The sequence below is a fragment of the Cyprinus carpio genome, chromosome A15 (assembly GCF_018340385.1).
Source record: "Cyprinus carpio isolate SPL01 chromosome A15, ASM1834038v1, whole genome shotgun sequence".
Taxonomy (NCBI): domain Eukaryota; kingdom Metazoa; phylum Chordata; class Actinopteri; order Cypriniformes; family Cyprinidae; genus Cyprinus; species Cyprinus carpio.
The window spans coordinates 12,403,835-12,418,353 of record NC_056586.1 but is presented as its reverse complement, the minus strand read 5'-3'; the positions used below and the strand labels follow the sequence as shown (position 1 = coordinate 12,418,353).

General features: G+C 36.5%; 1 protein-coding gene across 1 annotated transcript in view; it reads left to right on the top strand.

Moving 5' to 3' along the window:
• Positions 1–14,519, top strand: part of LOC122147693 — a 43,077-nt gene that overhangs the window by 26,954 nt on the left and 1,604 nt on the right. The gene's annotated exons all lie outside the window — the stretch shown is intronic.

Genomic DNA, 14,519 nt, shown 5'->3' with positions numbered 1-14,519 from the left:
TTGACTAAACTGATTAAATCTCTCCTCAACTTAGCCAGCTTTTATTTGCCTTAATGCATCTGGTGTTTGTTGACCTGTGTAATTACACTGTCCTGGTTTAATTGTACTGATCTGAACTGATTCGCTCGTGACCTGATGACTCACAGCCCACCATGGCACGAAAACCTCTCGGATGAGGGACACACATTCATAATTCAAAATCTCATTATGAGTCAACAGCTAGTCATGTGACCTGTGCGCACATGCCTTGTAGAAAACCCACCTCAGCGCATTCACATTTAAAGCAGAGCCACTCCAAAGTAAAGCAGACTTCAACTATGACATGCTGTTACCTAGCAACAATAATCGCCCACTTTGATAGACTGCAGAAGGCGAGGATTTACGCCTTCTTCTGTGGGATAAAATAAAGGCTATGAAAAAGTGTGAGGGAAATATTGCTGAGTTTACCCAAACAGAGGCAGGCTGGCTGAATCTCTGAGCCTGCTTTCACCTTTTGATGGATCGTTAGCTCTGGGTTAACGGTGCTAATGTCAAATAAGATTTCTGCTTCCAGTTGTTTTTTGACATTTGAGCTTCATTGCTATGGTGCAGTTTGATGCACACTTGAACTGGTTGTTCACATGCTAGGTCTGAGAATAAGGGAACTGTCACTTGTCCTATACTTTACTGTATAAACACTGTATCTTACATGCACATGTATTTTTATGGCTTGCAAACTATAACATTTGACTGCAAAAATTAATTTTTTATTATTATGTAAAATTATGTCTGGCTGACAGCTAAAATCCTGAAGAATGGATTCTAAATTACAGACCAATTTGTGATGTGCAGGGCAAAATTGTTTTTAAATGCTGTTTTAAATAACTTTCTATTCATCGGAGAATCTCATTTACATTTTTAAGCATAAACATCTTTGTTTTGTCATTTCAGCCTAAATTACTTTAAACCAATAAAGATTTCATATAACTTATATAAAAAAGTTGAAATTGCTCAACTTATTTTGATGAATAAAAGTAATGTAAAAACAAGTTGCCATGACTTACTGATCATATAATTTTTTTTACAGTAGTCAAGTCAAGTCACCTTTATTTGTTTATCGCTTTATTCAATCCTGGTTGTAAAATGCAGCTTTACAGTGTTAAACAGGAAAATGGATTGTCAGTAATGCAAGAATACAATAAAAGTGTAATTTTTCCAGTTAAACTCAGTTCAATGATGGTTCAGTGATGTCTTCATCCAGATCAGCTCTCTTCCAACAGTGTTTGTGCAATCAGTAAAGCGTCCCCAACTAAGCAAGCCAAAAGCGACAGAGGCAAGGAACCAAAACTCCACTGGTGACAGAAATGGAGAAAAAACCTTGGGAGAAACCAGGCTCAGTCGGGGGGCCAGTTCTCCTCTGGCCAGACAACACCAGCATGGCGTGGTTTAATTCCAGGCTGCAACACAGGTGCCGAGGTGGCATGGTCTCCATATATATAATGTGATATGAGCTTGCTCAAGTATGGAGGAGCTAAACCATTCAGGGCTTTATAAGTAATTAGCAAGATTTAAAAATGTATTTGTTTGTTGTTCAATAGGGAACCAGTGCAGAGTTGACAGAACCAGGCTAATGTGGTCGTATTTCATGGTTCTAGTAAGAACTCTAGCTGCTGCATTTTGGACAAGCTGGAGTTTGTTTATTAAGCGTGCAGAACAACAACCCAATAAAGCATTACAATAATCTAACCTTGAGGTCATAAACACATTAATTAACATTTCTGCATTTGACATTGAAAGCACAGGTCGTAATTTAGATATATTTTTAAGATGGAAAATGTAGTTTTACAAATGCTAGAAACATGGTTTTCAAAAAAAAGATTGCTATCAAATAGCACACCTAGGTTCCTAACTGATGATGAGGAATTAACAGAGCAGCCATCAAGTGTTAGACAGCGTTTTAGGTTATTACACGCAGAGGTTTTTGGTCTACTAATTAAAACCTCAGTATACTTCTGATCAGATAAATGCAGCCTAGATGAGTATCGGAGACTTAAGTGTCCAAAACATCAAAAAATCATACAGAATACAAACTTTTTGAATGGTAGTGTACATGTAAAACATATTATTTTAAAAGTTTAAAATACATGTATTAATTTATGCATGTAAAAATTAGACCTAATCAAAAGACTTTTCTGCTAGTCAGTCATTTTGCTACATGGGAAGCATGAGAAGCTAAAAGCATGTTGTTGAAGCAGATATATCTGATTAAAGTTCCTTCTATTAAAAAGCGATGATTTTGTTTATTATGTGACTGCATTGCATTTTTATTGACTTTTTATCAGTTCATGCATCTCTTGGGAATCAAATCCATAAGCACTTTGGCATCACTTTTAAAAGTTACTGTATCTTTTTTTATTTATTGCACTTATTTTGCCCTTTAATTAGACAAATGATGCCTCATTCATGCCAAAGAGCCAGACAACAAGTTTCTCCTAGCGAATAGACAGGGTTCATATGTAGCCAGACATAAAATTTCTTGACATCTCATTTACTTCTATAGCACACCAGTGACCCAGGCATCAAACCACCGGCAGTGGCAGCATTGTTTTGTGTGCGTTTGGCCACTTTTGTGGACGTGAAACAGAGTGGTGATATATATGCGGCGGGTAATTAAGTTTGTTGGTAGCCAAGCAAGTCTGATATGTTTCTGTGAGTAATGGAGGTGTTCAGCCCCCTCCAGCTGTTCGGCCCCGCAGTAATTACAGCGCCCAACAGCTGCTCGTACCCCTCACATTTCCCAACACCTTTGTGTGTGTCTGTGTCTTTATTTTATTCTTGCAGGATCTGCCAGACCTGCAGCACACTCCTTATGAGATATTTCCTGTAATTCTCACACAACAGATGTTTTTCATTGTTGTCTAATTTGTAATGTGTTTTGTTAGATTAAACTTATTTCATTTTATTGTTTATGTGCATTAAATCATGCACAATAAGAACAAAAACACATCACGACTTATTTTTGTTATTCTATAATATTTTGTCTGAACAAATAAATTACAAATAAAACAATAAAATCTAAAATCAATCACTGTAAATGCTAAAAGTGAATTTATTCATCACAGTGTTATAATGTACAATATGAAAAATGTAAAAATAGATAAATGTTAAATATGTACAGAGCACTGTGCATGACGTGGACAAAAATATATTTAGTGTGGCAAAAAAAAGAATTTGTTCCATTGTTTTATTCATACTTTGAGTTGTTTTATTAATTTATTCGCTCATTTTAATTATTTGTTACCTCGTTTTTGTTCCTTCGTGGCCACAAATTAAGACTTTGTACCCTTGTTTTAGTAAATCGTGGCTATGTTAGAGCTATTAGAGCTTCATTCATGCACCACTAATTTCTTTTGCTTTAATCCCACATGCTACTTAATGATTTTTTTAAAGTGCTTTCATCAATTCACCTTTATCTTTGTATAAACTTTTGGTTGGCTTATTAGAATCAGATTGTTGGTCTATGACAGGAAATCTGTAGCATTGTTAGTTGGCGTAGATGGGCCGGAGAAACGTCACTTTCCTCGCCCCATTGATTTATCAGGGCATTTCTGTAGGTAATCATTATTCTCTATGGATAAAGAGCAGCCAGATAAGAGTTGGACTCATTAATTCTGTGCCAGACTGGGAATATCAGCTTTGTACATCAGCCACGGCCCACAAGACTGAGATGAGAAAGACAAGAATCCCGTCCTTTCGTTTCCACTATCCTCCGAGAGGAATGTTATATGTTGGGACACTAACACAATATAGTACTTATCTGCTCATCTCTTTATACCTTATACCCGAAGAGACTATAGTGTATTAAAACACATGAAGAATGACAAATTTGTTAAAATTTGCATTATACTTTTATACTATCTTGTATATATTATGCTAATTTGGCACCATCTTGATTGCAAATCAACTAATCAACTATATATATATATATATATATATATATATTATATATATGTATGTATATATATATATATATATGTGTGTGTGTGTATATGTATGTATGTATATATGTATGTATGTATATATGTATGTATATATATGTAATAATTATCATATATACAATAATTCTACTACAAAATAATGCTACAAAAACAGCATATAAGAATTGTAATACTAATAATAATAATAAAAAATAATATTAAGAAATAAAATAATAGAAATATATTATAGTTATTATTACTGTTATTATTAATAAATATCATGATCATTATGTTATTGTACAATAAATGTTTTCACACCAGTCGATAACGATAGTTATTAAAATAAATTTCACATTTTTATTTCAAGCTGAAAGGCAGATTTTTGCTCCTAAGTGAAAGTTGTAGAAACCAGACTGTTAATTGTTGTTTTAAATGACTCTTCATGGTCAAAACACAACAAACATGTGAATTGTTCACACTTTTCTAGTAGTTTTTTCTTAACCAAATAAATATATTAATAGAAAAATTAATTTAGTAGTTTCTGCATGTTCTAATGAGTGATATTGTTTCAAATCATGAAACAGGTTTGTGTTGCCTGGCTTTGATGACACATATATTCAGCAAAGTTTGCAGTGCAGGCTGCAATATAAAAATAATAATAAATCTCTCTTAGAAATGCACATTTGAGGGTAGCTTGAGTTGACATTAGTAGTAGTTTCAGTTAGGATGCAGATGTAAATTTATGTTTATTACAAACACATCTGTAAAAAATTGTAATAACCTAATTTTTATAAGGTGAAATTTTATTATTCTGACTGTTTTGAGTTTTTATTAAAATTAACCATTGGTCTAAGTAGCACACATTATCATGATAACCACAGTTATAACCACACATATAGCACCCCAGTACCATGGTAAAATGTAACTACAGTATATGGTTTCTACTTATTAGTATGTAAAAACTGTAGTCTAAACGCATTTAGTATAAATGCACAAAAACTATGGCTTAATCACAAAAAAATACTTTTATATTCCATTACTTTTTTAATGCATAATAATGTAATAAAATTCGATGAATATCCCACATTTCTGCCAGCCCTAACTAATTAAAATTCAGTTTTGAATATTAATTATCAGACAATTGCTAAATTTAGAAAAAAAAACTAAATTTCTAAAAATGAATATATTTAATTATACTTATTTATACATAATTATAAGCCATATGCTTCAGGTAAAAGAGAGCTGTAGGAAATTCTGTATTAATCATTGCCTTATGATGCCTCTTGTGATTGTTTAATGAATTATTGCACTCAGTATTCACATAATTTAGAATTAATTTGTTTTTAATCTCCATTCATTTGGCCTTCTTGTGTGTCCATTTCTAAACCATTTAAACCGTTGATGCACTGTTTACAGTTACGATGCGTATGATATCTCTTTCACATGACATCTCTTTTTTGATTCTCTCAATGACTCGGAGATGTACATCTATTGATGTCCAGTGTAATAGAGTGCTAACAGCTCAGCGTGATGAAGACTGAAATAAGATAAAGCCTCACCGAATGGGTTTTCACTCTATCACAGGATGAGTAATGTCTTTTCAACAGCACAGCTACTCCTACACACAAGCAGAGCCATGTAATAATGCTGGCCACACCACAAATGAGGCCGGTTTTCATCCAGCTGTGATGTGTCACTTATTTGGTTGCCAAGTGATTATTAATCACTACTTTTCATGATGTGTGAAGGTTCAAATGGAGTACGTGACCTAACTTGACCCCAGTTTGTTTCAATATCCAATCAGACATTAGAGTTCATGATGACAGAAATCGTATAAATCTAAAGTGACTTTGCATTCCCAGCGTGTGGTACATGCAGCCCTCATACCGTTCGTCCTGATCACAGCAACATCTGTGAGGTGTGATGTAAATGCTGTCCTGTCGTGTATGTGTGTGTGTGTGTGTAGGTGTTGAATGAAATGATCTGGCTGTCTCAGTCTCCATCATCCACAGAAAAACCAAATCATCCACCACGCGCCACTGTGTCTTCAGGCTGTGTGTGCTGATATGATTCAGAGTGTTTTTGTGTCCTTTTTTATACAGTTAAATCTAAAATTCAGGGCAACATCAGCTGTATCCTGCAAAGCATGCGTGTGAATATTTTAAATGAAAGCTACCAGAGGGAGTGTGTTACAGTGATTTTATTGCTTTTCTTAAACGTTGGCAACACTAATAATATAATAAATGGTTCAATATATTCATGTAATGGCCATTAGCTGATACATGGCTAATGTTGAAATTCTATTCTGTTTTACATTATAAGGTTGTAATCCTTTAAAACTACTTATTTCAGTGATTTACTTCAATTACATTTACTGTAACAGTGTTTTTAAAGATTGAGTGTTAGATAATGGCTTGCAATGAAAAATTAATTACATGATGTGCAAATCACAAGATCACAAATCACTTCAAATTGCAAATTAATCACACATCAATTTGGGTTGAGAAATGACCATCCAAAAGATGGTTCAGAGGTGGCATGAATGCATTTACACTGCATTTAGAATTTCTGGAATGCTATGAGATTAATTGGTTTTAAATGGACATTAATGGGTTTTTAAAAAAATTAATATTGAAATTATTTTTTTTATGAAATATGACACTTAAACTGCCAGTAGGTGGCAGCAAGTCATTGTCTTCTTAAAGAGTGAGCCATTCGGTCATTCATTCAACCACTTCATTCAAACGGCTGATTGATTTAGAAAGGAAGCAAGTGACTCTCTTTATGAATAGCTCACTGAATCATTGGTTCACTTGATTCTTTTAAAAACATGGATTCATTCAATAAGAAAACACCACTACCACTGTGTGCTGCTGTTCAGAGATGTGTAACATTTCTGCTGTTGCTTTGTTTAAAACCATTTTCACTGGCAAAATTGAGCAAAGACAGACAATACTCACAGTATTGTGTTGAAAAGTATTGAAATTTCAATAATGATTCAATACAAAAAAAATTGAAAGTTCAGAATTGAATCCATTAACCAATATCATATATATATAGTGCATCCCTAGAATTAAAGATACTAATGGACTGTGAGTTGGCATTGATGAGTGTTCATATTTTACAACAGAAGAAAGTGGCTTATCCAATAATAACGCAAAAAGAACTGAGTCTGTTTTATGTTGATACTTTCATGATGTGATTTTATCATGCTGTTTATGACTTGGACATTTCAAATGTCCCATCTTACAGTTTTGTCCCTCTTGTCTTTTTAAATCACTTTTTAAAGCTGATACCAATGAAGATACCACTGCCATTTCTGTAAATGTCATTGAAAAAGTGTTGATATGGGCACTTGCATTAAACTGCCATTCAAGTGAAGGGTTAAACATTCCTTAAACATTTTTATGCTGTCTCCTGACACAGCGCTAGTCATTCTTACAGCCACTCTTGTTTTACATTCGTTTATTGTGACAGCTTCTGTAATGGTTTGTGTGGGCAGTGAGCCCTTACCGGCACTCTTCTCTCACAAACAAAAAACATATTTATGTGCAAGTGTTATGTGGTGCTTCAGTATCCTTTTATGATTTGCTGTTTGTATTCTGAAATCAAGTACCATACACTTCTGCATGTGATTCTATGGTGAATATTTCTATTCTAACACACAATGGGGCATTTCACTTACCCAAAAAACATAAAGCCTTGTGTGTTTTCCCTGCTTAAAAACATCTGAAATCAGTCTTTTCAGATCCTTCCAGCCTCATCAGGTGTTCTTTGCTGGTTTTTAGAGGGGAACTTGCTTAGCCTGACTGGGAGACCAGCTTAAACCTGCTAAGACCAGCAGACCTTCATCATTTACTCAACCTCATTTCGTTCCAAACTGTATGACTTTTAGAAGATAATCTGAAGCTGCTTTTGTTAATATAGGGTCCAAATTCTAAACAATAAATGGCCAAATGGTATAAAAATTAATCAATGCAATTTAACTTTTGAAGCGGCAGAATCTCTGGATTATATACAGATTGAAATACATAAACACACACAGTTCTTCATATATGGGTATGTTTTCTTTTAATAATCATTGACAAGTCATGTACTCATGATGTCCGCACTAATTTTTTACTCTTGTGCTTTTTTTTCGGACTTGGAAAACATCTTTCACTCCATATCTGACCCAGTTAACTCCATATTGCGCTTTGAAATACTGTAATGGAACAATTCTAATTTTACACCATTTTTTGACACCCTCCTTAACTTTTTTTTTCTTGCAATAGCTGATATCTTATACCACCCCAGACATATATTGTCCTTCCATTTCCAAGCTGATTACTTCTTTTTGATTAACATGTTCCCCACTTATTAGCTTAATTTCTAAATATCCCATTAATTAATTCAGTTTCGTTCTCTCTTCAGGCGAAGAGAGCTCTCTTACATGCAGTAAGGAATTGTAATTCGATGTGTCCACCTGTTTGCATTTTTTTAAAAACCCCTCCATTCATTTCTTGTCTCATCATGCAGAGCTACAAACACGCTGGCTGTAAATGAGCTGCAGTAGTGGAGAGTCGTAATCATTGTGAGTGCCCAGAGCAACCTCCACTCAAGCCCACACAGGCATGAGAAGGTGCTCTGTCCTCCAATGCCTTACCATCAAGTGTTTGGAAACAAGGCGAAGAGGTTTGTTGGTGGGCAGCTTAAGGAGGCTGGATGTGAGACCTGTGAAGATAGAGTGCCAATTCAGTAATAACGCCAACAAAAAAAACTAATGAAGGACTTTTCACAGGCGTGTGGTTTGTTGGACAAAGATTTTTGCTGTGTTGAAGAGCTCTTCAGCCTCCTCACACGATAATGAACCAATTATATTATGGTTAGATACATGATGTCACTCCTTGAGGGTGGGGCTGCATCTCATGATTCACTGAGGAATATGCTTTAGGGTGTAACTTCAAAGGCATACCCCCATTGTATCCAAATGATCCTGACTTCTTTGCAGTCCTCAGCAGTCATACTGTCATGCTTCTGAAATGACACTGAGATAAAGCCAGTCCCCAGCACTCAAGCACTGGGCTGCTTTGCCTTCCTCTGCAAGGTTTTTGTCCCTGCCTTATGCATGTTAAAGAGCTCTCTTTGCATTGCCTGTGACAGACGTCTAAATGAAAAGGCATTGAATTTGATGTGAAAATTCATTCCTCACTACGTCATCGCCGACCGCACAGGGACTCTCTCTCGGTTTCTGTTCAGCTCAGCCGTGACTCAAGAGGGTGCTAAAAAGGCCCATTGTCCCTGTAATAAGAAGCCATTTTTCACATGGGACCTTGGAAGGCCACTGACAGTATTTCATTGCATTGACTTTGTTTAGCTGCTGCATTCGTTTTTTCTTATTTCAGGGTCCTAAACATTCGCCCTTTATCCGTAGTGCTCTTGACGAGGTAAGACCCTCTGAATGAATTTACAGCTCTTCACTGTGTGGAGCTGACGCGCTGCGTCCTCATAAAGCTCTGCCTCTCTCTCCATTTTCTGAACTGAAGGAAGGAAATTAAAGCATGTAAAGCAGGGTTAAACAAGGATTTAAATCCATCAAGAGTTTTACAAGTAGAAGATGCTTGATTTTCTAAAATGTCCTGTGATATTGTGGTCAGTAGATATGAATCTCGTCCTTTCAATGTAAGTCTTTGGGATATTTTCTCCATTTTATCATCCTGATCATTTAAAAAAGTAATAGCACATGTCTATTCAGCAAGCAGAACAGTTTAATTATTCACAAGCTGTACAGGGCAAGTTATGCACCAAAGTTTAATACTTCATTTAATACTTAAGTTTAACTTAGAGTCCTAAGTGTGAGCAATAGTAATAGAGATGCTTGCTTTAGCAAGCGCCACTAATAAATAGATGTAGCCTTGAAGCATGTTGCATTTTTCAAAAAGCCTGGCCTTACGAACATTCATTAATTCATAAAGAAGATTACCCATTTAAACTTTAAAGTCCCAAAAGTCTCTCAGTAACTACACCAGACTGAAGAAGCCCCACAGCACACCGTACAGACAAGAGCATCATTTATTTTGGGGGATGTTCATAGTGTTTAGGGAATGAAAGAGGGGCTGCAATCTGTGTTTGGTGATGCGGTGTCCCAAAACCACATTTGCATAGTGACTTCATATGTTCAGTGCTCCCAGTTAGCTGCGCAGAAGCAATTTTACAAATGAATGAAGCTTTAAAGTGCACTCTCTCAATGGCATGGCCATCTGTTGGCAGGGCAGATGTGGATAGTCTTGCACTCCGAAAATAAAAGGGCTGCCAGTTTCACTATCTCACATGGCATCTAAAGTTTAGTATTCCTGTCTATTTTCTCCATTTTGGACTTTACTTAAGGAAGCCAGTTTAAAACCATCGCTTGCCAAGTAAGAAGTTCATAATTTATAGTTCAGCTGCCCTTTGTGATATTTATCTGGCAAAAACAAATGAGGATATTGATTAAGGTTACAGCTTCAACCCTAATGTATTTATTATGCTATGTTAATTATATCAACCATTTTTATCTCATTGGTTAATATTGTGAATTTAATTTGTCTCATACTGTACATTTATATTGTAGTGATGCCTAAATACATTTGTAGTATGTAAAATGGTTGACTTTGGCACACGAAAACCCAGTTTGTTTATTTGTTATTGTTTTTTCCATTAAACTGAACAGCCCTTGTGAAAGATAACTCGACTTCCCAACACAATTTGGGAGAGAGATGAGTGATTTGGATTATTGCTTAGTCACCTTGCTCAGTTGTTGCAGTTACGTCCCAACACCTTGCTTCCTAATGTGAGTAATATAGGAGAACGCTGAGCCAAACTGCATGTGTGTAAGATTGATAAGGAGGGAAAGAGATCTTTAAAGAGGTTGGTGATGTATCTGTGGCATTCCCGGAGAGACGAGTTGGGCCCCATGGGAGCCTTCATCTTCTGACTGTTGAGTATCTGTGAATAGGCTATGGAGTGATTCACCTCAGCAAATTACTTTGTAATAAAAACATGCATCCGAGGAAGAAGGTTTCCCAGAGGATGCAAACTGCTTAAGGCCTTACAGACTGACGGCAGAGGTAGGTTTTGAGGCTGCCTCTAGGAAGCTTCAGGTAAGCAGCTAAACAGAGGTAATATGACAAGGACAAAGATCACATTCTTGGCACTACACTAAGAGGAAATGGTGGCCTTGGCATTCTCGGTAGTTTGAAAGTATGCATGCTTCTCAGTTGTGGTGCCCGTGACCAGGTTGTCTTTGAGGCAGCTGTCAGTTTTCAGCAAGTTGGACAGTGGTTGTCCTCAAGAGAGCCTGTGGTGGTCTGATCCTCTCTTGACAGCTTTGTTAGCTTGGACAGAGTTTGTCCTTGGATACTTGCAATACTCTTCAGGAACTGTCCAAACTACAACTTTGCAACAGCTAAGATGCCTTATTCCAAGTCGTTGTTTTTCAGCTGTTGTGGTTCCTCAAGTCTTGACTTGAAAGCATGCTTCCCTTGAAAGAGTTATACTTGCTTTCAAAAATGCTTTTCCCAGCAACCCAATCAGGCACCTCAGCAATGTCTTCAGAGCAACATTTACTACAGCTGAATCGATTTTGATGCAACAAGAAGGTCTTGGAAAGAAAGGGAATGTTGAGAGATGGGAGGAACAGGAGTCTGGTGCCTATAGCTGATTGCATCACCATGCTGAGCATGGATCACCGTACAGCATCTCATCAGTGCAGTGTGAAATGTAATCAGTGCAGCTCCCCACTAGGACTCTTTACGCCTGTGTGTTGGAGAATGGTTTAGAGGTGCTGATGGAAATTAATTAAATGTATAGGGTGGGAAAACAAGCAGAACTAAGCTGTGCCTACACCCTCGCATAGAACCAAAGCTTGAGAGTCAAGATTGGGTAAGATTGATTGAAACAGAAGGTTTGCTTGAAAGGAACAGACTGAGACCACAGGTCCTGCATCTCAACTCAGTGTTCATATATGTGAGTTATACTTTTAGCACATCAAGGGGCTGCACCCCAAATGACAATCTTGATGTGTACCCTGCCACCTTCTACACTTGTCATGAAGATTGTATCCCATTTGATATCCAGTAATTCCGAAGGGTGCTGGAGAGTGCCTAGTTTGCGGCTTCACTCTTGATGTACCGGCATTTCAAAAATGAACTTGAAAGAGAACTTCAAGGACTGAGGATGTCAGCTGAGACAGGGCTACAAACATCTTTAATTAAAAAGACTACCAACTCTATTCTCCGAAAGCAACTTCCTTTTCCCACTTTCTCTGATTCGCACCTGCCTTGGTGTTCAGTAGAAAAACTTTGCCCAGTTGGTAATGTACGTGCTTGGAAAACGACATCAGGCCTCATTAGTCAAAGTGAACACGTCATGCAGGGAGACTCACTCCAATCTTCACCTGTGTGTCCATTTTTATGTGTGTTATTTATTAGGGCTGGTTCTATACAGCTTTTTCAGAACCGATACTGATCCAATACCAAAATTTCTGAGTATCTGCCGATACCGATACCGATCCGATACCAGCACAATTTTTTTTTTTAAATCAGTGTACAATTTCTATACCTCAATGTGTAGGTCGATCTTCACTCTTTTGTATGTTAAACACAATCTACTAAATATAGACAGGTTCATTATAAAGAAAAAATAACCAAAAATTTATATAATCATAATCGATGACAATATAAACTAGGTTAATGTATAATCCAGTAGCAAAAGTTACTCTAGAAAAATGAGTGCGCAAAAATGTTATAAAATCCTGAACTTTTAGTAAAAAAACAACAACTTTATTTAGTGGGTAACAAATAAATGTGAATAAGTGTAGGACTAAATCTGGTAGGCCTACACAATGCTCTTTGTATTGTTGTAAAATACATTCATGAAAAACAAGTAGTATGTAAATATATACCATAGAAGTCAACGTTTCAAGTGGATCAAAACCTTTCATTAAAGTTGTCCTAAAACCAAACCAATGCCAGTTCTTGTCTTAGGACAACTTTGATTAACTATATTGATCCACTTGAAATGTTGACTACTGTATAAATTAAAAGACATTTCTTTTAAAAGTATAGAAGAGTAATAAGGAAGCAACATATCGTCGCTGCCCGATGAAACCAAATGTTCCAAAACGGTTACTTTTCAGGAAGTGAAAAAAACACTGTATTTCAAAAGCAGTTGAATGTAGCGTTGTCATACTTGGTACGGCATCTTTACATGTAACCATATTCTTGCCAGTGTAATGATATAATCCACATTTGACCAAAATTGAGTTTAAATGGACATACGTGCATATTTTACAGTAACGGTGGTCGATACGCGTTCTTCGATCATTAATTAGAATGGCCAAGTCGAGTTTCATATTGACAGATGAATACGCTCAGTTTATTAAATCGCCTACGTCTTAGTTTATTAAATACGCTTAGTTTATTTAATATTAACTATAAATTTATTAAATATCTCTTGCAAACTATGAAGGGACAATGAATCAATACACTGACATGATAATGCTAGACAGATACTTTGTTTGCACAGTCCTACCGTAATTTTGTCACTCCTAGACGTACGTCTGGCACCAGGGGGGAAACGTTTACCTCGATGAAGGAGAGTCATTGTCTCACCAGGCTATGTTTATTTGGCAATGTATTGCAGAAAAGAAAAGTGAAAATGAAGATGCAGTTCCAGTAAACTCGATGAAACTTCACGAGACCGGCGAGATGCTTCCACAGGGCGGGAGATACGCGGCGTGATTGACAGCTTTGACACCAAATGGATATATACGTGAAAATCAGATGACATGATTTCACAACTTTTCATTGGCCATTTAGATATGTGAAGCATACTGTATACGGAAATGAACCTGGACATTCAATCCGTCGAAAAATCGGCAAAATGGACATACGTGGTTTTCATCGGACAGCGACGATATGATAGATAAGACGAACAAGAAAGGCTATTAATAATCTTTCATTGCGCAAAAGTATTACTTAAAAGTATTATAAAGTATTTAGTAATACTAAATGCTCCAAATACAGAGCGGTGCGAAGTGCTTATGTGCATACCGCGCGTAGAATGATGTGCTTGAAGCAACACAAAGTCACAGCAATCCGCTCCGCATAGAGAAGTTCAAAGCACAAAGTGAAGAGATATTGATGAGTAGTGTATTAAAGCAGCACTATGTAACTTTTGGCGCTCTAGCGGTTAATAAACAGAACTGCACGCATCCCGTGGAAGAACATTCTAACCGGAGCTACTTCTCTTGCGATATGTCTATGGCGATTCATGGGGGTATGTGTTACTCCGTAGCGGTGACGACCCGAACAGGCTACAATAGTCCAAATATAAGCACTTATTAAGTGATATGTAGTGATTCGGGATAAGACAAAACGCAGTTTGGAAGGTGAATTCATGATGCACTCGCTCATTATAAACATTTTGCAAATTTTGAACACAGAACAAGTGACATAGTGCTGCTTTAAATATGTGTTATATTTTTCAGCTTTTTCTTTTAACAGTTTTAAATTTCAGTCACTGTGCACGTGACGAACAATTCAT